The sequence below is a fragment of the Rutidosis leptorrhynchoides genome, chromosome 3, assembly GCF_046630445.1.
Source record: "Rutidosis leptorrhynchoides isolate AG116_Rl617_1_P2 chromosome 3, CSIRO_AGI_Rlap_v1, whole genome shotgun sequence".
NCBI lineage: Eukaryota > Viridiplantae > Streptophyta > Magnoliopsida > Asterales > Asteraceae > Rutidosis > Rutidosis leptorrhynchoides.
The window spans coordinates 436,888,713-436,912,422 of record NC_092335.1 but is presented as its reverse complement, the minus strand read 5'-3'; positions in this window follow the sequence as shown (position 1 = coordinate 436,912,422).

Below are 23,710 nucleotides of genomic sequence, written 5' to 3'. Positions count from 1 at the left end.
TAATTCCGCTCGTGAATCTTTAATTGTCGGGATACGTATGCAATAACTTTCTTCCGTTGCATAAGAACGCAACCAAAACCTTGTCGCGAAGCGTCACAATATATTTCAAAATCATCGTTCCCTTCTGGTAACGATAAAATAGGCACCGTAGTTAACTTCTTCTTCAGTAATTGAAATGCGTTCTCCTGCTCCGAGGTCCATTCGTATTTCTTCCCTTTTTGCGTTAATGCTGTCAACGGCTTAGCTATTCGGGAAAAATCTTGAATAAACCTTCTATAATAACCGGCTAAACCCAAAAATTGGCGTATCTGCATTGGTGTTTTAGGAGTCTCCCATTTTTCAATGGCTTCAATTGTTGCTGGATCAACCTGAATTCCTTTGCTACTAACAACGTGGCCAAGAAATTGCACTTCTTTCAACCAGAAAGCACATTTAGAAAATTTAGCATATAGCTATTCTTTTCTCAACAACTCTAATATCAACCTTAAATGTTGCTCATGCTCTTGCTCACTCTTGGAATAGATAAGAATATCATCAATGAAAACGATAACAAACTTATCTAAATATGGACTACAAACTCGATTCATGAGGTCCATGAATACAGCTGGCGCATTTGTCAACCCAAACGGCATGACCAAAAATTCGTAATGACCATAACGTGTCCGAAAAGCAGTTTTCGGTATATCTTCTTCTTTGACGCGTAGTTGATGATAGCCCGATCTTAGGTCAATTTTCGAGTACACACATGATCCTTGCAGTTGATCAAATAAGTCATCAATTCTCGGTAGTGGATACTGATTCTTGATAGTTAATTTATTTAATTCACGATAATCTATACACATCCTAAAAGATCCATCTTTCTTTTTAACAAATAGAATCGGAGCTCCCCACGGTGAAGTACTTGGTCGTATGAATCCACGATCCAGTAATTCTTTTAACTGACTCTGAAGTTCTTTTAACTCGGACGGTGCAAGTCTATATGGAGCACGGGCAACTGGTGCAGCTCCTGGTACTAAATCTATTTGAAATTCTACAGATCTAAATGGAGGTAATCCCGGCAACTCTTCCGGAAAAACTTCAGGATAATCTCTTGCCACAGGCACGTCGTTGATGCTCTTCACTTTTTCCTTCGTTTCGACTTTATTAACATGTGCTAAGATAGCATAGCACCCTTTCTTCAAGCACTTTTGAGCTTTCAAATAACTAATGAGTTTTAGCTTTGAGTTACCCTTCTCTCCATAAATCATTACTGGCGTTTTATCCTTACAAGAAATGCGAATTGCCTTCTTGGCACACACAACTTCAGCTCCTACTTTGGACATCCAGTCCATGCCGACTATTACATCAAAACTTCCTAATTCTACGGGTATTAAGTCAATTTTAAATGTTTCTCCGGCTAAATTTATTTTACAATCGCGGCAAATTTTATCGGCTTTAATTAGTTTACCATTAGCTAACTTAATCATGTACTTAGCATCTAGAGGTAATGATGAACAATTCAATTTAGCGTAAAAGCCTCTACTCACGTAACTTCTATCGGCACCAGTATCAAATATAATAGATGCGGATAAGTTATTAATGGTAAACGTACCCGTAACAAGCTCATGGTCTTCACACGCCTCTCTAGTATTAATAACAAATGCTCTTCCACGTGCAGATCCATTATTCTTCTCTGGATTCGGACACTGGCTCTTATAGTGACCTTGTTTTCCACACCCAAAACAAGTAACGGTAGCCAAAGCAGTTCTATTTGCATTGGTGGCAGGAGTCTTGGTACCATTTGTATTTGTAACGAGAGCCCTACAATCTTCAGCAAGATGACCCTTTCGATTACATTTGTTGCATACCACATTACAGTAGCCAGAGTGATGTTTGTGGCATCGGTTACATAAAGGATTTTGTCCTTTGTAACCAAAGCTTAAACCACTACCCGCACCTTGCGTGATTTCTTGTTTCTTAAAAGATTGTTGTTGGTTACCTCGATCATAATTTCCATTCCACTTTCTTTTGTTACCTGACACCTTCACATCAGTATTGGATACTTTCTTATCCATGATGACCTGATCCATTAGCTCGTTTGCCATGGTTATAGCTTCATGAATTGTCTTAGGTTTCGATGCTGTAACGTTTGCCTTGACCTTTTTGGGCAAACCATCTTTGTACATTTCAATCTTCCGTTCTTCGGTTGGAACCAATTCAGGACATAGCAAAACTAATTCCATGAATCGCTGATTGTAGTTGGTGATTTCAGTACCAATAACCTTCAGACTTCGTAATTCATCTTCCAACTTCCTAACCTCGTTCCTTGGACAATATTCGTTGATTAACATTGTTTTGAATTTTTCCCATGGAGTATCATAAGCTACATCTCCTCCTACAGCCTTCACATAATTTTTCCACCACGTGAGTGCACTATCTTGTAAAGTGCACGATGCATACTTGGTCATGTCCTTTTCAACACAACCACTGATTTTAAACACAGTCTCCATCTTTTCTATCCATCGGGTTAAACCGATCGGTCCTTCTGTTCCACTGAATGATGAGGGCTTGCAAGCTTGAAAAGTTTTGTAGGTGCACCCTATACGAGGATTTGGGTTAACTGCAGCACCTCTTGCAGCCTCGACCCATAACATTCTGTCGTTCACTCGCTGATTGATGAGTTCCTGGATTTCTTGTTCCCTCATTCGGTTCAATCGCGCCATAATCGTCAATAAGAATGAAAAAAAAATTAATTATTCACATGGAATATTATAGATGTAGTATGTATTTACAGTACATCGTAGCTTATTAATAATATGAACCAGTTATTATTATAAAAGCCTTTTCTTCTTATTAGCATTTTATAATTATATCTAGGGTAGTACCTACCCGTTAAAGTTCATACTTAATAGCTTAGTACGAAAATCATTTACTACCACCCAAATAATACTTAACCATGGAAAATTATTGCATTTCACACTTCACTATTTTACATATGCTTATCTTACATCGAACATTAAGCAAACCACACTAATAATATTATACAAAACATTATATGATCCCATGGTTTAATACGGCAGCGCATCGTTTGGTCTATTTTCTAGGACGTTTAGGTTCAAAGAATCGCTTAACGCTTATCCTGGCTGTCTGCCTATATTTTGGCTGTGGGGCTGAAGAACTGGATGCCGGGATAGAACGAATAGGAATAGCGGGAATAGGGGTGGTAGTGTCTAGTGGAGTTGGTGCCACATCATCCTCACTAAACTCGGGATTTGAATTTTCTAATTCATTAGCCTTTCGTTTCTTTCCTAGTTCGAACTCGTCTTTTGTAATTTCCTGTATTTCTTCCTCGGGTTCACTTTCCTCCTCGGGTTCACTTTCCTCCTCGGGTTCACTTTCCGGGTTCTCTATAGTCGGTTCATCCGGAATTTGTGAGTCTTCCCCAAAGATATTATTTTCGCCATCGGATAGGTTAATGACTGGAACACCATCTGAAGATTCTGGTTCGGAGTCACTGAATGTGATAACAAGTTTTGAGCCCGACATCTATCACACAACAACTAACCCATTAGTACTACATAATATTTACATATAAATTTTAACCAACAATGATAAGCAATGGTTTTTAAATCAGACCCGGTCAAAGTCCAGACTTACTAATGTATCCTAACGACTTATCAGTTAGACACACTAATGCAAACCTGGTTCGCTAAGACCACCGCTCTGATACCACATGTCATAACCCGTCCTTAACCATAAGAACGAGTTAGATAACGTATGATTTCATTGTGAGGTATTGACCTCTATATGCGATATTTTTAAAAGAACAACTGCATTTATTTTACATTACAAACCATAACTCTTATTTTAATACAAGCTTTAGACAATATAAAGATGATTATCGTTTAGCGATAATCTTAGACTTACAAACTTTACATGTGATGATAACAGTACGATTTCTAGCATATTTTACATTACAATTCCTCGGATATGCAGTTTTATTTTTGACACAAATATGCATACTCAAGATCTTGCTTAAATTCAACATGTTGCAGCGGAAGCTTCTAATTATCACCTGAGAATGAACATGCTTAAAACGTCAACATAAAGTTGGTGAGATATAGGTTTAATGCCGGCAGCGGTATAAATATAGACCACAAGATTTCATATGTAAACATTTTAATAAAAATATTCTAAGTGGTTGAGCACTTGATAACCATACTTAACATTTAATCACGTCGCATATTCCCTTTATTATGAAATCTTACTACACCGTACCAAGTGTAGTCATGAAACGAAGTACTGTGCAACCGTTGATTACTGGTCGTCCAGTCCGGTTGGGGTTGTCAGGCCCGATAGATCTATCAACAGGATTCGCGTTTACAATACCGCTGTAAATAATAGTTACCAAGCTACAGGGAAGTATGCCAGTGGTACAACTCAACGTAGAATATATTTTTCAGTTACTTGTGTCCATAACGTAAAACATAAAATACATGTATTCTCATCCCGAAATATTTAGAGTTTAAAAGTGGGACTATATACTCACTTTTGTCTTGAAGATATGTAATTTCGACTTGGTCTCCGATTGATATCACGAACCTATCCATATATAATATATCAATACCTTTTCTTTTTAAAACAATCGTCACATATATATACTTATTATACTTTTAATACTTTTAATAATTTCTTAGTCCGTAGTTAGCAGTCCGATGTTAGTAATTCAATTTTAATGGTTCATTTTTAGGTGTTTAATAAACCCCCAATGAAATAAATAAAACCCCCATCATATATGTATTGGTCGAGATTAATCTTGACCCACGGTACCGGTGTTGTCAAATGACGTGTTGCGTACAATCATGGGATCTTATGATTAATCTTCTCGTATTGTTTACGGGTGATCCTGAACCATATAAAATTAAATTATGAGTACATATATATAAAATATCATGTTATTTTAGAAATATGTGATTTTTTTAATTTTCTCCAATTATTTTCGTGTCTAAACTAGTCTTAGATATCCGATCTCGTTTTGGTCATAGTTTCTTCGTTACAACTCCGTTTTCGTTGATTCAACTTGCCACTTCCTTGGATCGAGTCCCTCTTTAAGACTATGAACTGTAAATACCTTAGTTTGTATTCGAAATCACAAGTCATAGGTCAAACTTTAGTAAAACTTATGAAGTTAATCATTTTCCATCATGTAAACAACCTTAAATGATTATTTTTCTAAAAATACTTATACTTTGAGTTAAATCATGAAATTTTTATGTGTTATCATATTCATAGTAAAAATCATTTTTCCAGAAAATAAACCTCCAATTCAAAGTTTAAGATGGTTTTTAATTATCCAACCCAAAACAGCCCCCGGTTGCACTCCAACGTCGTAAATTCAGTTTTTAAGGTGTTCTTTGAAAAACCAAGTTATACCTTGTTAAATTAGCATATATTTATGAAATATTACAGGTCTTGAAGTATTTTAAAAGTTAAGTTAGAAGGATCTATTTAGTTTGCAAACAAGTTTGAAAACATTCAAACTATGTTCTTGTTGTTAAAATTTTATACCATAAAATAAGATAGCTATATATATATATATATGAATCGAATAAGGTTATGAACAAAGTTACTACCTCAAGTTACTTGGACAAGATTTCTGTAAAAGAGAAGTAAAAATCTAGAACCAAAAGAGTGATGGAGTTGGATGAAAGATTGGAAGTAAACTTGTGTTCTTGAAAGGATTCTTGAAGTGTTTTTGTAAGGTTTTTCTTATGGTGTTTAAGTGATGTTTTTATGGCTAGATCTTCATGGATATTAGCTGAATGGTTATGGAGGTTAAGGCTCTTAAAAGTGTGTGTGTTTTAGTTAAAGGAAATGTGTAGTAAAATGAAAATGGAATGGAGTATAAATGGTGGTGTAAAAGGTGTATAAGTTTGTAATTTTGTGAAAAAATCTTTTAATCATGTGAAATTGTCATACTAGATAACAAAAGTAGTTACCTTATACATAAGGCATTGAACAAGGGCTGGTTGGTGGTGATTTGATGTGTATATACCAATAGTAAATACGTATAGAAGCTAGGTATGATACGATTACATATACTCTAGATATACGTATAGAAAATCTTGTGAAAAATGGAATGAGAATTCAAATATAGCTATCTTTTGTGAATATACTTATATTGTTTTATGTATTTAAGTCTTTAAAAGTGATTAAATACATTACATATACGATATATGTATAAACATTATATGTTATAAGTATTTATGTCAAATAACGTTACGTATGGTTATCGTTTTGAAAACTTAAGTTAGTAGTTTCAAAATATACTTATAACTTATTGTTATTAATGCAAAATGAGATATTAAAACATCCTTAGATCATGTTAAATATGTATATATACATATATATACACAAACGTATAATTATCATATGTTATATAGTTCGTGATATCATCGGTCAAACTAGACGGTCAAACGTTGTGTAAAACTCTTTTCGAAGGCATAAGTCTCAACAATTTGGATTGCTTATCATGTTGGTAAGGTTTAATTTATGTAAATATTAATCTTATAAGTATAGAACGATCGAAAAAGTGCGGGTCATTACATATTGAGTCAAAATAATTTCTTAACCCATTGCGTAAAATAGCATTTGGGTTTCCCGCAATATATGCGTCAAAGTAAACACATCGTAACTTATGGATTTCCCAATGTGATATCCCCCATCTTTCGAACGAAAGCCTTTTATAAACCAAGGCATTCTTGGAACGTTCTTCGAATGTCTTACAAACTGATCTCGCCTTAAATAGTTGTGCCGAAGAATGCTGACCGACTCTAGACAAGATTTCATCAATCATGTCTCCGGGTAGGTCTCTTAAAATATTGGGTTGTCTATCCATTTTGTGTTTTTATACTGTAAAATAGACAAGAGTTAGATTCATAAAAAAAAATACTTATTAATACAAGCAATTTTTACATATATCATAAAGCATAAGCACATTATATTACATATATTACACCACACGAATACAACTATCTTATTCCGACTCGCTTGTTTCTTCTTCTTCAGTTTTGGTTCGTTTTGCCAAGTTTCTAGGGATATATGATGTTCCCCTAATACGAGCCGTAATTTTCCACATTGGTTTAGAAAAACCTGGTGGTTTAGAGGTTCCCGGGTCATTGTTACAACTTAAGGACTTCAGGGGTTGACGATACATATAAAGTTCATCTGGGTTGGAATTAGATTTCTCTATTTTTATGCCCTTTCCCTTATTATTTTCTTTTGCCTTTTTAAATTCAGTTGGGGTAATTTCTATAACATCATCGGAATTCTCGTCGGAATCCGATTCATCGGAGAATTGGTAATCCTCCCAATATTTTGCTTCCTTGGCGGAAACACCATTGACCATAATTAACCTTTGTCGGTTGGTTGAGGATTTTCTTTTACTTAACCGTTTTATTATTTCCCCCACCGGTTCTATTTCTTCATCCGGTTCCTCCTCTTCCGGTTCTGATTCTTCTTCCGGTTCCGACTCTTCTTCCGGTTCCTCTTCGGGAACTTGTGAATCAGTCCACGAATCATTCCAATTTACATTTAACTCTTCATTATTATTAGGTGAGTCAATGAGACTTGTTCTAGAGGTAGACATCTATCACATAATATCAAACGCATTAAGAGATTAATATATCACATAATATTCACATGTTAAAAATATATAGTTTCCAACAAAATTTGTTAAGCAATCATTTTTCAAGTAAACACGGTCGAAGTTCAGACTCACTAATGCATCCTAACAAACTCGATAAGACACACTAATGCAAAATTCTGGTTCTCTAAGACCAACGCTCGGATACCAACTGAAATGTCCCGTTCTTATTGATTAAAAACGTTCCATATTAATTGATTTTGTTGCGAGGCTTTGACCTCTATATGAGACGTTTTTCAAAGACTGCATTCATTTTTAAAACAAACCATAACCTTTATTTTATAAATGAAGGTTTAAAAAGCTTTACGTAGATTATCAAATAATGATAATCTAAAATATCCTGTTTACACACGACCATTACATAATGGTTTACAATACAAATATGTTACATCGAAATCAGTTTCTTGAATGCAGTTTTTACACAATATCATACAAACATGGACTCTAAATCTTGTCCTTATTTTAGTATGCAACAGCGGAAGCTCTTAATATTCACCTGAGAATAAACATGCTTTAACGTTAACAAAAATGTTGGTGAGTTATAGGTTTAACCTATATATATCAAATCGTAACAATAGACCACAAGATTTCATATTTCAATACACATCCCATACATAGAGATAAAAATCATTCATATGGTGAACACCTGGTAACCGACATTAACAAGATGCATATTTAAGAATATCCCCATCATTCCGGGATCCTCCTTCGGACATGATATAAATTTCGAAGTACTAAAGCATCCGGTACTTTGGATGGGGTTTGTTAGGCCCAATAGATCTATCTTTAGGATTCGCGTCAATTAGGGTGTCTGTTCCCTAATTCTTAGATTACCAGACTTAATAAAAAGGGGCATATTCGATTTCGATAATTCAACCATAGAATGTAGTTTCACGTACTTGTGTCTATTTTGTAAATCATTTATAAAACCTGCATGTATTCTCATCCCAAAAATATTAGATTTTAAAAGTGGGACTATAACTCACTTTCACAGATTTTTACTTCGTCGAGAAGTAAGACTTGGCCACTGTTGATTCACGAACCTATAACAATATATATATATATATATATATATATATATATTAAAGTATGTTCAAAATATATTTACAACACTTTTAATATATTTTGATGTTTTAAGTTTATTAAGTCAGCTGTCCTCGTTAGTAACCTACAACTAGTTGTCCACAGTTAGATGTACAGAAATAAATCGATAAATATTATCTTGAATCAATCCACGACCCAGTGTATACGTATCTCAGTATTGATCACAACTCAAACTATATATATTTTGGAATCAACCTCAACCCTGTATAGCTAACTCCAACATTCACATATAGAGTGTCTATGGTTGTTCCGAAATATATATAGATGTGTCGACATGATAGGTCGAAACATTGTATACGTGTCTATGGTATCTCAAGATTACATAATATACAATACAAGTTGATTAAGTTATGGTTGGAATAGATTTGTTACCAATTTTCACGTAGCTAAAATGAGAAAAATTATCCAATCTTGTTTTACCCATAACTTCTTCATTTTAAATCCGTTTTGAGTGAATCAAATTGCTATGATTTCATATTGAACTCTATTTTATGAATCTAAACAGAAAAAGTATAGGTTTATAGTCAGAAAAATAAGTTACAAGTCGTTTTTGTAAAGGTAGTCATTTCAGTCGAAATAACGACGTCTAGATGACCATTTTAGAAAACATACTTCCACTTTGAGTTTAACCATAATTTTTGGATATAGTTTCATGTTCATAATAAAAATCATTTTCTCAGAATAACAACTTTTAAATCAAAGTTTATCATAGTTTTTAATTAACTAACCCAAAACAGCCCGCTGTGTTACTACGACGGCGTAAATCCGGTTTTACGGTGTTTTTCGTGTTTCCAGGTTTTAAATCATTAAGTTAGAATATCATATAGATATAGAACATGTGTTTAGTTAATTTTAAAAGTCAAGTTAGAAGGATTAACTTTTGTTTGCGAACAAGTTTAGAATTAACTAAACTATGTTCTAGTGATTACGAGTTTAAACCTTCGAATAAGATAGTTTTATATATATGAATCGAATGATGTTATGAACATCATTACTACCTCAAGTTTAGTAGGTAAACCTACTGGAAGTGACAAGAAATGATCTAGCTTCAAAGGATCTTGGATGGCTTGAAAGTTCTTGAAGTAGGATCATGACACAAAAACAAGTTCAAGTAAGATTTTTACTCGAATTAAGATAGTTTATAGTTATAGAAATTGAATCAAAGTTTGAATATGAATATTACCTTGAATAAGAAAGATAACCTACTGTATATAACAAAGGTTTCTTGATCTTAGATGATTACTTGGAATGGATTAGAAAGCTTGGAAGTAAATTAGTAAACTTGAAGGGATTTTTGAAGTGTTCTTGAAGTGTTCTTCCTATGATGATTATAGCTTGATTCTTGAAGTGATTTTTGATGAAGATGATGATTAACTACTGGAAAAATACGTTCATAATAGTGTGGGTGTGTTGAGAGAGAATTAGAAAGAGAATTGGAAGTGAAATGGAGTGAATGATGAGTGGTAATTGGTGAGTGGTGAGTGGGGTTAAAAGGAGTTCTAGTTAGTTGACTAGCTCATGGTAGAAGTTAAAATTGATTAGTCATACATGAAATAATCAAGAGTAGAATCCCATGCTAGTTCCTATTGGTATATACCCATAGTAAGTACGTTTTGAAGCTGTGTATAATACGGGTAAAAATACGACTAGAATTCTTGATGAAAGAAAAGAATGGGAAAGTAACTGTAACCATTTTCGTTAAGTATGAGGGTTTTGATATATGTCTTGAAGTCTTCCAAAAGTATTTTAATACATCTAAATACACTACATGTATATACATTTTAACTGAGTCGTTAAGTCATCGTTAGTCGTTACATGTAAGTGTTGTTTTGAAACCTTTAAGTTAACGATCTCAATTAATGTTGTTAACCCATTGTTTATTATATCTAATGAGATTTTAAATTATTATATTATCATGATATTATGATATATTAATATATCTTAATATGATATATATACATTTAAATGTCGTTACAACGATAATCGTTACATATATGTCTCGTTTCGAAATCCTTAAGTTAGTAGTCTTGTTTATATGTATATAACTCATTGTTAATATACTTATGGAGATACTTACTTATCATAATCTCATGTTAACCATATGTATATCCATATATATATCGTCATGTCGTTTTTACAAGTTTTAACGTTCGTGAATCGTCGGTCAACTTGGGTGGTCAATTGTCTATATGAAACATATTTCAATTAATCAAGTCTTATCAAGTTTGATTGCTTAACATGTTGGAAACATTTAATCATGTAAATATCAATCTCAATTAATATATATAAACATGGAAAAGTTCGGGTCACTACACTAAACCATCAACGAGTGGTACACTTGAAGCTACAAGCATCAAGGATGAGAACCGTGATGAGCATCAAGCACCAAGAACCCCACCGGAGCACTTGTCCACTGATTTTAGTATCTGATCAGACCACCTGGGCTACTAGAAAGTTGATTTTCAGTTATTTTGGTTCGAGTAGATGATTTTCCGTTTAGGCCACGTCTTAATCCGAGTTACGGTTTAGGATTTATGGCCCTCCGAGAATCACTACACCCTATTAACGTTGTACTGGAATTTCTGACCTACTCGCACTTAAACCGTCACCACGGTCAAATCAATACGAGTTAGGTTCTAGAAATTGGTCAGTGGTTAGGGGACTCATATACGGAGCCATAGCCACTGAATATGCATCATTTTGATTTACGTAGAGGTCGTAGCAACTGACCGAATTCAGCCTATTGTTTCGATCTCTATTCTTGTCAAACTTACTTAGCTTTTATGATGATGAATGATGATGATGATGACACTTAAACTTATTTTATGTACTATTAGAATTTATTAAGACAACCTACTGACCTAGTAACCTTTAATTTAGGTTGACGACCTTTCGGACCGACTTACTACTTGCGTACTTTCATTACCGACTTTACCGCTTTTATCACTGTGAGTTATAGCATCCCTTTTTACTTTAACTATTTTGGGACTGAGAATACATGCGCTTTTATGTTTTACATACTAGGCACGAGTACTTAAACTTTATATGTGTGTGGGTTATACAACGGCATAAACATTCCCCTTAGCACGGTAACGTTTAATCATTGGTTTTTGAACCGGTGAACGCGAATATTAGATATGGATCCATAGGGGTTGACATCCCCACTCAGGCTAGTCGCGCTAGCATTTAACGGGTGTTTAATACTTCGTGAACATACGCACTCGCGAAGTGAACTTTCAGGGGGTTATAAACGTTAAGTCTAGTTACCGGGTGCCCACGGTTATGCATATACTTTTCATACTGTTTTGATACGCTGTTGCAGCACTGAAATCTCGTGGCCTATCTTACGTTACTATTACAACTTAAACTATAGCTCACCAACATTCGTGTTGACTTTTTAAGCGTGTATTTCTCAGGTGCCTAGAGATTTATTGCTTCCGCTGTTAGACTTGATGTCATGCTGTTAGATTTGCTGTTATTGAATTACTGTTAAGGACCTGCTGTACTAGTTATCCGCTGCATTGCTAGAGATGTCTCAAATTATGAAACTTATGTTTTGCACTCGTAAACTTAAGTTATTTTGGAACAATGGTTTGTAATAAGTCTTATGACATGTTATCTTTGTAAAGCGTTATCTTTTTAATGAATGCAAATCGGTTTTCAAACAGCATATAGTGTTTGACCTTGTGATGATCCTGTTGTTGATGATCCGTACGTGATGGTTTTGTACGGGGCATCACAGTTGGTATCTGAGCATTGGTTGTAGGGAATTAGGTTGCATTAGTGAGTCTAGACCGACCCGAGTAGGATTCACTAATAGGACTAATCTACAACTAGCTTGTTTACTTGTTTCTGCGAGACTTACTACATGCTTTGCCTACTTTCTGCTGTATGATCTTACTGCATGCTATTGCTAATCTTTACTGCCATGCAAACTTACTGTATGCCTATTTCTGCCTTTGCATGATTACTATCTGCTTTCACATGTTATCTCTGATTAGTACTGATTGCCATGCTAGGTTGCTATAGTGCCTAATACATGCTTGCTTATGACTTACTGATATGGAAAAGTTATTTTCCTTGTTCAGATGTCAGATATTCCACCTGTCATCATTTTAGACAGCGATTCAGACTCGTCAGCCACCTCACCTACTGATGCTACCGACACACAGATCCCGTTAACCAGTGACCCCGGCGCTTCATCCTCCGGAACCAGCAGCCATACACCTGTACCATTGGTTACCGTAGTCGGCGCCCAGGACCCTCCGGAGATTCCGGCTCCAGTTGCCCCGGTACCTCAGGAGCCACAAACCCACCTCGGTGGTGTTGTGATTCCCGCGTAATTCGGGGAAGGTCCATTCTGTAACCATTTACGCATGTGGTGCCAACGCGCTCCTGATGGACGTCTTGTGCCGATTCCGCCCGGCAGATACCGACAGATGATGACCGCCCGAGGACAGCCAGTACAGCCACCCGTGCAGCCACTCCCAGCTGATTCATCATCCGACGGCTCATCCACAGACGACTCTAGCAATAATGACTCCGACGAGGAGGACCTTGATGATACACCTGTGCAGCCACCCTCCACCCCGCCGAAGAAGCGGTACCGTTTCGATGGCACCATTATTTCGGGGATCAACGGAGGTCGAGCGTTCACTAACGCACATGGTCAGCGTCATAGGGTTATCGCCCGTAAGCGGGTCGTGCCTTACCTGGCTGATCCGTTCGTGTGTAAGCCTTACCGCCGTGCAGCATCTACCTCTGGAGCCGGACCATCTGCACCACCAGCACCACCTGCACCACCAGCACCATCTGCACTAGTAGCTCTGCCTACTCTGCCAGCCCCTCCCTCTGTTGAGGGACTGACGAGGGAGGTGGAGATCCTCCATGCTCGGGTAACTGAGCTCGAGGAGCAGATGTCCCATGTGCTGGACATCCTTTACTCACCGTCACCATAGAGCTTTGTAGTAGGTTTCATTTTGTAATCTCGTTTGTAGTTCCATGTTTTCCTTATGTAATGTGCGAACTTATGCGAATGTATGCAACTCTTTATTAATTAATGGAACTTTGTGTTGTTTAATCCTTGCATAGTGTTCTATTTACGTTACTGTATGTTGGTTTTGTTATATTTGTACCGAGTTGCATTACTATATTGGCATGCGTTGTGTTGTTTCCCTGTTTACTATATACAGTATTATTGTATGTTGTATGCTGGATTTTGACTTAAGTCAAAACTTTTGTTTCGATGGGCAATGGCAAACACACGAACAACACCCACAGCAGCTCAAATCGAAGAGATGATTAATGAACGAGTCGCCGCAGCCTTGGCAGAAATGAACCCTCAAGCTGAACCACCGCCGGTTATCCAACCCGTTCGAAACGGGTGCACCTACAAGGAATTCCAGAGCTGTAAACCACATAACTTCAGTGGAACTAAGGGGCCTGTTGGTCTCACAAGATGGTTTGAAAAGCTTGAATCAGTATTCTGAGTCAGCAACTGTTCCGAGTCTAACAAAACTAAATTTGCTTCCTGCACGCTATCTGATGGCGCCCTTACGTGGTGGAACACCATGGCTCAGGCACAATGTATTGATGTGGCCTATGCTACACCATGGGAGGAGTTCAAAGCGGCTATGATTGATGAGTATTGTCCGAGAACCGAGATACAAAAGATGGAAATGGAGTTTATGCAATTGAAAGCTGTTGGCAACGATCTCGATGGTTACAATCGGAGGTTTCTTGAGTTAGCTCTTATGTGTCCTACCATGGTCACCCTGGAATTCAAGTGTATGGAGAGATACTTTTGGGGACTCCCTAAGTCCATCAAGGGTAATGTCACCTCATCCAAACCACCCAATGTTCCTGAAGCAATGCGCATGGCGCATACACTCATGAATCAGATTATCATCGATGAACCGGAGAAGTCCAAGTCTGAAGCGGGTAGTAGTGACAAGCGAAAGTGGGATAATAGTAAGGGGAGGACCTATGATCAAACCCCCGCTAAGAGACACAACAACGGTGGAAACCCCAACCCCGGCACAAGCTCCAACCAAAACTACAAAGGTACCCTACCGCAATGGAAGAGGTGTTACAAACACCACACTGGGTATTGTAATGTTGTTTTTGAGAAGTGCAAACGGTCTGGGCATATAGGTAAGGATTGCAAAGTCACTACTTTGAATGCAAGGGCAAACCCCACCGGGCCGAAGAAGTGCTACGGATGTGGAAAGACAGGCCACTTCAGGAATGAGTGTCCCGACAAGCGAAAAGACGGCGGACCACCTCGTGGTAGAGCTTTCAATGTTAATGCAAAAGATGCGCGCGAGAACCCCGACTTGGTGATAGGTATATTCACTATCAACAATCTTTTAGCTTCTGTCCTATTTGATACTGGTGCCGATAGAAGTTATGTATGTAGACACTTTTGCGATAAGATAAATTGGTCATTAGTTCCTTTAAAAGAAAGTATGCTAGTTGAGGTAGCCAATGGGAAACTTGAGAAAGTTGACCAAATTGGCCGAGGAGCTATTATTAACATAGCTAGCGTGGATTTTGAAATTTACTTGATACCCATCAAATTGGGAAGCTTTGACGTGATTGTCGGCATGGACTGGTTGACTAAAGTAAGGGCCGACGTTATCTGTGGAGATAAAGCTCTTCGTATACCACAAGGAGATGGTGAGCCACTGGTTATATACGGAGAGATATGTAGTTCGAAACTGAACCTTATTAGTTGTATGAAAGCGCAGAAGATCATGAAGAAATGACGTCTTGCTGTTTTAGCACACGTGAAGGCTTTAGAATCAGAGGAGAAGAGTGTGAATAACGTGCGAATCGTGAATGAATTCCTTGACGTCTTTCCGGAAGAACTGCCTGGATTACCGCCACCGAGAGCCGTGGAGTTCCAGATCGATCTAGTGCCGGGAGCTGCACCCGTAGCTCGTGCGCCTTATCTTCTGGCACCTTCAGAACTGCAAGAATTGCAGAGTCAACTACAGGAATTGCTCGACCGAGGGTTTATCCAACCGAGCTCGTCGCCTTGGGGCGCACCTGTTTTATTCGTAAAGAAGAAGGACGGATCTTTCCGCATGTTTATCGACTACCGCGAACTCAACAAATTGACGATCAAGAATCGATATCCTCTTCCCCGAATTGATGATCTTTTTGATCAGCTGCAAGGATCAAGCGTTTATTCTAAGATCAATTTGCGATCAGGTTATCACCAATTGAGGGTGAAAGAGAGTGATGTGATGAAGACTGCATTTAGAACCCGCTATGGTCATTATGAGTTTCTTGTGATGCCATTCGGTTTAACCAACGCACCTGCTGTATTCATGGACCTCATGAATCGTGTCTGCAAGCCATACCTAGATAAATTCGTTATTGTCTTCATAGATGATATCCTCATCTACTCCAAGAGCGAAGAAGAACATGAGCAACATCTTCGGTTAGTGCTCGAACTCTTGAGACAAGAGCAACTTTATGCCAAATTCTCCAAGTGTGAATTTTGGCTGAAGGAAGTCCAATTTCTGGGTCATATTGTGAGTGATCAAGGTATCAAAGTTGATCCCGCCAAGATCAAGGCTATCAGCATGTGGGAAACCCCCACTACTTTGACTCACATCCGCCAATTTCTAGGTCTTGCCGGTTATTACCGAAGGATCATTGAAGGTTTCTCTTTGATTTCGCGTCCTTTGACTGCGTTAACTCATAAAGGGAAGAAGTTTGTTTGGGAAAAAGAACAAGAAGCAGCATTTCAAACCCTGAAGTAGAAGTTAACCACCGCACCTATCTTATCTCTTCCTGAAGGCAGTGACGACTTCGTTGTGTACTGCGATGCTTCGAAGAATGGTTTTGGCTATGTGTTGATGTAAAGAACGAAGGTCATTGCTTATGCATCTCGTCAACTGAAGGTCCACGAGCGAAACTACACTACTCACGATCTCGAACTTAGAGCTGTTGTCTTCGCATTGAAGCTATGGAGACACTATCTTTATGGAACAAAGAGTACTATCTTTATGGAACAAAGAGTACTATCTTTACCGATCACAAGAGTCTCCAACACATTCTCGATCAGAAGCAACTAAACATGAGACAACCTCGATGGATTGAGACGCTAAACGACTACGATTGTGAACTCCGTTACCATCCTGGCAAAGCCAATGTTGTAGCCGACGCTCTGAGTAGAAAGGAGAGGACGGTACCTCTTCGCGTTCGGGCTCTGAATATCACCATCCATTCGAATCTTCACAGCCAGATCCGAGTGGCCCAAGAAGAGGCTCTCAGGGAGGAGAACATATCTCGCGAATACCTGAACATTCTAGTCTCTAAATTCGAGGTTAAGGAGTCTGGACTCCGATGCTATGCCGGAAGAATTTGGGTACCTCGTTATGGAGATCTACGGAACCTTATACTTGATGAAGCCCACAAGTCAAGATATTCAATTCATCCAGGAGCCGAAAAAATGTACCACGATCTTAAGGAACAGTATTGGTGGCCAAATCTTAAGAAGGATGTTGCAACTTATGTTAGAAGGTGTTTGACTTGTTCGAAGGTTAAGGCTGAACATCAGAGGCCATCTGGATTACTTCAGCAACCAGAAATCCCACAATGGAAATGGGAAGTAATTACAATGGATTTCATCACGAAGCCACCAAAGACGGTGGGCGGATACGATACAATCTGGGTTATCGTTGACCGTCTTACCAAATCTGCTCATTTTCTAGCGATGAAAGAAATAGATACAATGGAGAGACTTGATCAACTATACATCAAAGAGGTTGTATCTCGTCATGGCATTCCACTATTAAATATCTCCGATCGCGATCCCCATTTTGCTTCCAGATTCTGGCGTTCCTTGCAAGAAGCCTTGGGAACCCGTCTCGACATGAGCACCGCGTATCACCCCCAGACCGACGGTCAGAGTGAACGAACGATTCAGACATTGGAGGACATGTTGCGTGCCTGTGTTATTGACTTTGGAAAGTATTGGTAAAGGCATCTGCCGTTAGCCGAATTCTCTTACAACAACTGTTATCATTCGAGTATTAAAGCCGTGCCTTTTGAAGCGTTGTATGGCCGCAAGTGCCGTTCTCCTATTTGTTGGGCCGAGTTAGGCGAAGTGCAAATCACCGGATCCGAGATAGTCCATGAAACGACAGAGAAGATTTCTCAGATTCAGGCAAGACTTAAGATGGCCCACGATCGCCAAAAGAGTTATGCTGATCTTAAACGTAAGGACTTCAAATTCAACGTGGGTGATCGTGTGATGTTGAAGGTCGCACCCTGGAAGGGTGTAATTCGTTTTGGAAAGCGCGGAAAGTTAAACCCGTGATATATTGGTCCTTTTGAAATTTTGGAACGTGTTGGACCCGTTGCTTATCGTTTGGATCTTCCGACTCAGTTGAGTGCTGTTCATCCTACCTTCCATGTATCAAATTTGAAGAAGTGCCTTGCTCCACCGGAACTTATCATACCATTAGAAGAACTTACGATTGATGACAAACTCCACTTTGTGGAAGAGCCTGTTGAAATTATGGACCGTGAGGTCAAAACCTTGAAACGCAATAAGATTCCAATTGTCCGAGTTCGATGGAATGCCAAGCGTGGACCTGAGTTTACCTGGGAACGAGAGGATCAAATGATGCAGAAATATCCTCACCTTTTCCCGACTCCAACACCTGCCTCAGCTAAAATTTCGGGATGAAATTTCCAATAACAGGTGGGTAATGTAACGACCCGAATTTTTCGACTTGCTTTTGTGCCTTGTATTTTAGCGAAACTGCGTATTTGTGCGTACTGTGTTACTTTATTACTCCGGAACCTTGACACACATGTTTTATATTCATATATACTTTAAAACATGCCTTGGTGTATGTGGAATGCTTAACTTGTCCACCGGATGCTTTTATAACCGTTAGTGTTAATTAACGTTTCGAATAAACCGCGAACTGCGCGCACGTTTGACTTTTGTCGTAACCGGAATATTTGGGCAGCGAAATATTAATTATTATTTTATAATAATAATTACCTGGGCTTTTGGATACTTAATTTTATTTATTTAATTGCTAAAGCTCAATAGTTAGTCTTGTTGGACTTTCTACCTTGTTGGGCTCAAGCCCACCCTACTCTAGCTAGTGACCCAATTAATTAGCCCAAGTATTATTACTAGTGGCCCATAATAATAAATAAATAATAAAGAAATTAATTAATGAGTCATACTAGCATAATGGATAAGGATTATCTAATTGTCACTTAGGATTCTAGCATTAGTACACACTTTAGACAACCATTATCCATAAAGAAAATTTGTGTCCCCTCCCTCCCCTCTCAAAAATCACGGCCAAGATGGCCTTTGCCATGTCACCAATCCTTGTCAATTTTCTTGCTTATAAATACTAGCCATTAGCCTCTCATTTCAACACTTGATCATTTTGGTTTTTCACACACTTGTTCTTTCTTTCTTTCCTCTTTAGTTCTTCTTGTAAGTTTTTTTTTCCTTCTTCTTTTCCTCTTAATTTCACGATCATCATCATCATAATATGGAGATCAAATTTCCTTTTAGCTTTGATCTTACTTATATCTTGTTGATTCAAGCACGAATATTTCAAGAACATGGAAGATTCAAGCTTTCTAGCTTGAATCTTCATATCTTTTGTAGATTTACTTCTTTTATACTTTAATCTTTCTATTTTGTGATAAAGATTCAAACTTTTGTTTGTAATCTTCATGCATCTTCAAGATCCAAGCTTTATGCTTTAAGATCTTCAAGAACAAATAAGATGCAAGCTTTCTAGCTTGAATCTTCATATCTTTTTGTTAGATCTAAGTTCTTTTTGCTTTGATCATGTTGTTTTGTGAAAAAGATTCAAACTTTTGTTTGTAATCTTCATGTATCTTCAAGATCCAAGCTTTATGCTTCAAGATCTTCAAGAACACTTAAAGGTTCAAGCTTTCTAGCTTTGCAACCTTGAAACTTGTGTGAAATGGATCCAAGCTCTCTAGCTTAGGGTTCCATCACCTCTTTTGACTTGGATTGTGCTTATACTTGTTGAAATGATGTAAAGTTTGTAGCTTTCGTTGTTATTGTGAATTGAAATTGTGTTAAGACTAAGGATATGATGTAACCTTGGTTCATCATCCATCTAAGACTCATGAATGAGTTGTGTTCTTACTTGGTCTTAACATATTGTGTATTGATGGTGAATCTTGGTCAAAAGTGATGCTAAACCATCAACGAGTTGTACACTTGAAGCTACAAGCATCAAGGATGAGAACCGTGATGAGCATCAAGCACCAAGAACCCCACCGGAGCACTTGTCCACTGATTTTTGTATCTGATCAGATCACCTGGGCTACTGGAAAGTTTATTTTCCGTTAGTTCTGTTTGAGTAGATGATTTTCCGTTTAGGCCTCGTCTTAATCCGAGTTACGGTTTAGGATTTATGGCCCTCCGAGAGTCACTACACCCTATTAACGTTGTGCTGAAATTTCTGACCTACTCGCACTTAAACCGTCACCACGGTCAAACGAAGATGAGTTAGGATCTGGAAATTGGTCAGTGGTTAGGGGACTCATATATGGAGCCATAGCCACTAACTATGCGTCATTTCAATTTACATAGAGGTCGTAGCAGCTGACCGAAATCAGCCTATTGTTTCGATCTCTATTCTTGTCAAACTTACTTAGCTTTTATGATGATGAATGATGATGATGATGACACTTAAACTTATTTTATGTACTATTAGAATTTATTAAGACAACCTACTGACCTAGTAACCTTTTATTTAGGTTGACGACCTTTCGGATCGACTTACTACTTGCGTACTTTCATTACCGACTTTACCGCTTTTATCACTGTGAGCTATAGCATCCCTTTTTACTTTAACTATTTTGGGACTGAGAATACATGCGCTTTTACGTTTTACATACTAGGCACGAGTACTTAAACTTTATATGTGTGTGGGTTATACAATGGCATAAACATTCCCCTTAGCACGGTAACGTTTAATCATTGGTTTTTGAACCGGTGAACGCGAATATTAGATATGGATCCATTGGGTTTGACATCCCCACTCGGGCTAGTCGCGCTAGCATTTAACGGGTGTTTAATACTTCGTGAATATACGCACTCTCCAAGTGTACTTTCAGGGGGTTATAAACGTTAAGTCTAGTTACCGGGTGCCCACGGTTATGCATATACTTTTCATACTGTTTTGATACGCTGTTGCAGCACTGAAATCTCGTGGCCTATCTTACGTTACTATTACAACTTAAACTATAGCTCACCAACATTCGTGTTGACTTTTTAAGCGTGTATTTCTCAGGTGCCTAGAGGTTTATTGCTTCCGCTGTTAGACTTGATGTCATGCTGTTAGATTTGCTGTTATTGAATTGATGTTAAGGACCTGCTGTACTAGTTATCCGCTGCATTGCTAGAGATGTCTCAAATTATGAAACTTATGTTTTGCACTCGTAAACTTATGTTATTTTGGAAAAATGGTTTGTAATAAGTCTTATGACATGTTATCTTTGTAAAGCGTTATCTTTTTAATGAATGCAAATCGGTTTTCAAACAGCATATAGTGTTTGACCTTGTGATGATCCTGTTGTTGATGATCTGTACGCGATGGTTTTGTACGGGGCGTCACATAGAGTAGGGTGGGCTTAAGTCCAACAAGGTAGAAAGTCCAACAAGACTAACTAGTGTGCATTAGTAAATTACTAAGCGTAATTAAGCATCGAAAAACCCAAGTAATTGTTATTAGAAAATAACAATTAGTATTACGTAGTCGTAATATTCCAATCACGACAAAAGTTAAACGTGTACCAAAACATATAGCTCGTTCTAAACGTCATGTGGCACTAACGGTCATAAAAGCATTCGGGGATCAAGTTAAGCAACTAAGTACTTAATAGCACGTTCTAAAATATAAACGAAAGTAACGAACATGAAATAAGATCCCAGAATATAATCTAACATACTACGCACAAATACTCAGTTTCGTGAAAATATAAAGCACAAGTATAAGTCGAAAAAGTCGGGTCGTTACATTACCCACCTGTTAAAGAAAATTTCGTCCTGAAATTTTAAGCTGAGGTAGACGGTACAGTTGTGAAGAGGTGAGGATACTTCTGCTTCATTTGATCCTCTCGCTCTCAAGTAAACTCGGGTCCTCGTTTTGCATTCCATCGGACTCGGACTATCGGAATCCTGTCGCATTTCAAGGTCTTGACCTCACGGTCTATAATTTTGACAATTTCTTCCATGAAGTGGAGTTTGTCATCAATCGTAAGCTCCTCAAGTGGTATGACGAGTTCTGATTCAGCAAGACATTTCTTCCGATTCGACATGTGGAAAGTGGGATGAACAGCACTGAACTGAGTTGGAAGATCTAAACGGTAAGCAATGGGTCCAACACGCTCCAAGACTTCAAAAGGACTAATATATCGCGGATTTAGCTTCCCACGCTTTTCGAAATGGATTACACCTTTCCAAGGTGCGACTTTCAAATTTACGCGGTCACCGACTTGGAATTCGCAATCTTTACGCTTAAGGTCAGCATAGCTCTTTTGACAATCACGGGCAGTCTTGAGTCTCGCTTGAATTTGGACAATCTTCTTGGTTGTTTCATGGACGAGTTCGGGTCCGGTGATTTACTTCTCACCTACTTCGGCCCAACAGATAGGGGAACGGCACTTGCGACCATATAAATCTTCGAATGGTGCGGCCTTAATGCAAAATGCTTCTCCCAAGTCTTTCAAAAATCAATTACACAAGCACGCAACATGTCCTCCAGGGTTTGAATCGTGCGCTCGCTTTGTCCGTCAGTTTGCGGGTGATACACGGTACTCATATCTAAACGTGTTCCCAAAGCTTCTTGTAAAGAACCCCAAAATATAGAAGCGAAACGGGCATCCCGGTCTGAAATAATTGACAGAGGTACACCGTGATGAGATACAACTTCCTTTATGTATAGCTGCGCCAGTCTCTCCATCTTATCGGTTTCCTTCATGGCTAGGAAGGTGAGCAGATTTGGTAAGACGGTCGATAATAACCCAGATGGTATCATAACCGCCTACCGTCTTCGGTAGCTTCATGATAAAGTTCATCGTTATTCCTTCCCACTTCCATTGCGGGATTTTGGGTTACTAAAGTAATCCGGATGGCCTCTGATGTTCGGCTTTGATCTTGGAACAAGTTAAACACTTTCCAACATAAATAGCAACATCCTTCTTAAGGTTTGGCCACCAATATTACTCCTTGAGGTCGTGGTACATCTTACCAGCTCCTGGATGAATTGAATACCTTGACTTGTGGGCTTCGTCTAGAATAAGGCTTCGTAAATCCCCATAACTAGGCACCCAAATTCTTTCGGCAGAGCATCGGAGTCCAGTCTCCTTAACCTCGAATCAAGAAGCGAGAACGTTCAAATGCTCCTGAGAAATATTATCCACTTTGAGAGCCGCATCTTGAGCTACGCAGATCTGGCTGTTGAGATTCGTGTGAATGGTGATGTACAAGGCTCAGACACGAAGAGGTACCATTCTCTCCTTTCGGCTCAAGGCATCAGCTACAACATTTTCCTTGCCAGGATGGTAACGAAGTCACAATCATAGTCGTTCAGCGTCTCGATCCACCGTCACTGTCTCATGTTCAGCTGCTTCTAATCGAATATGTGTTGGAGGATTTTGTGGTCGGTGAAGATAGTGCTCTTGGTTCCATAAAGGTAGTGTCTCCATAATTTGAGCGCAAAGACGACAGCTCCAAGCTCGAGATTTTGAGTTGTGTAGTTTCGCTCGTGAATCTTCAGTTGTCGAGAGGCGTAAGCAATAACCTTCTTCTGTTGCATCAATACACACCCAAAACCTTGTCGGGAGGCATCGCAATATACAACTAAGTCATCACTGCCTTCAGGAAGG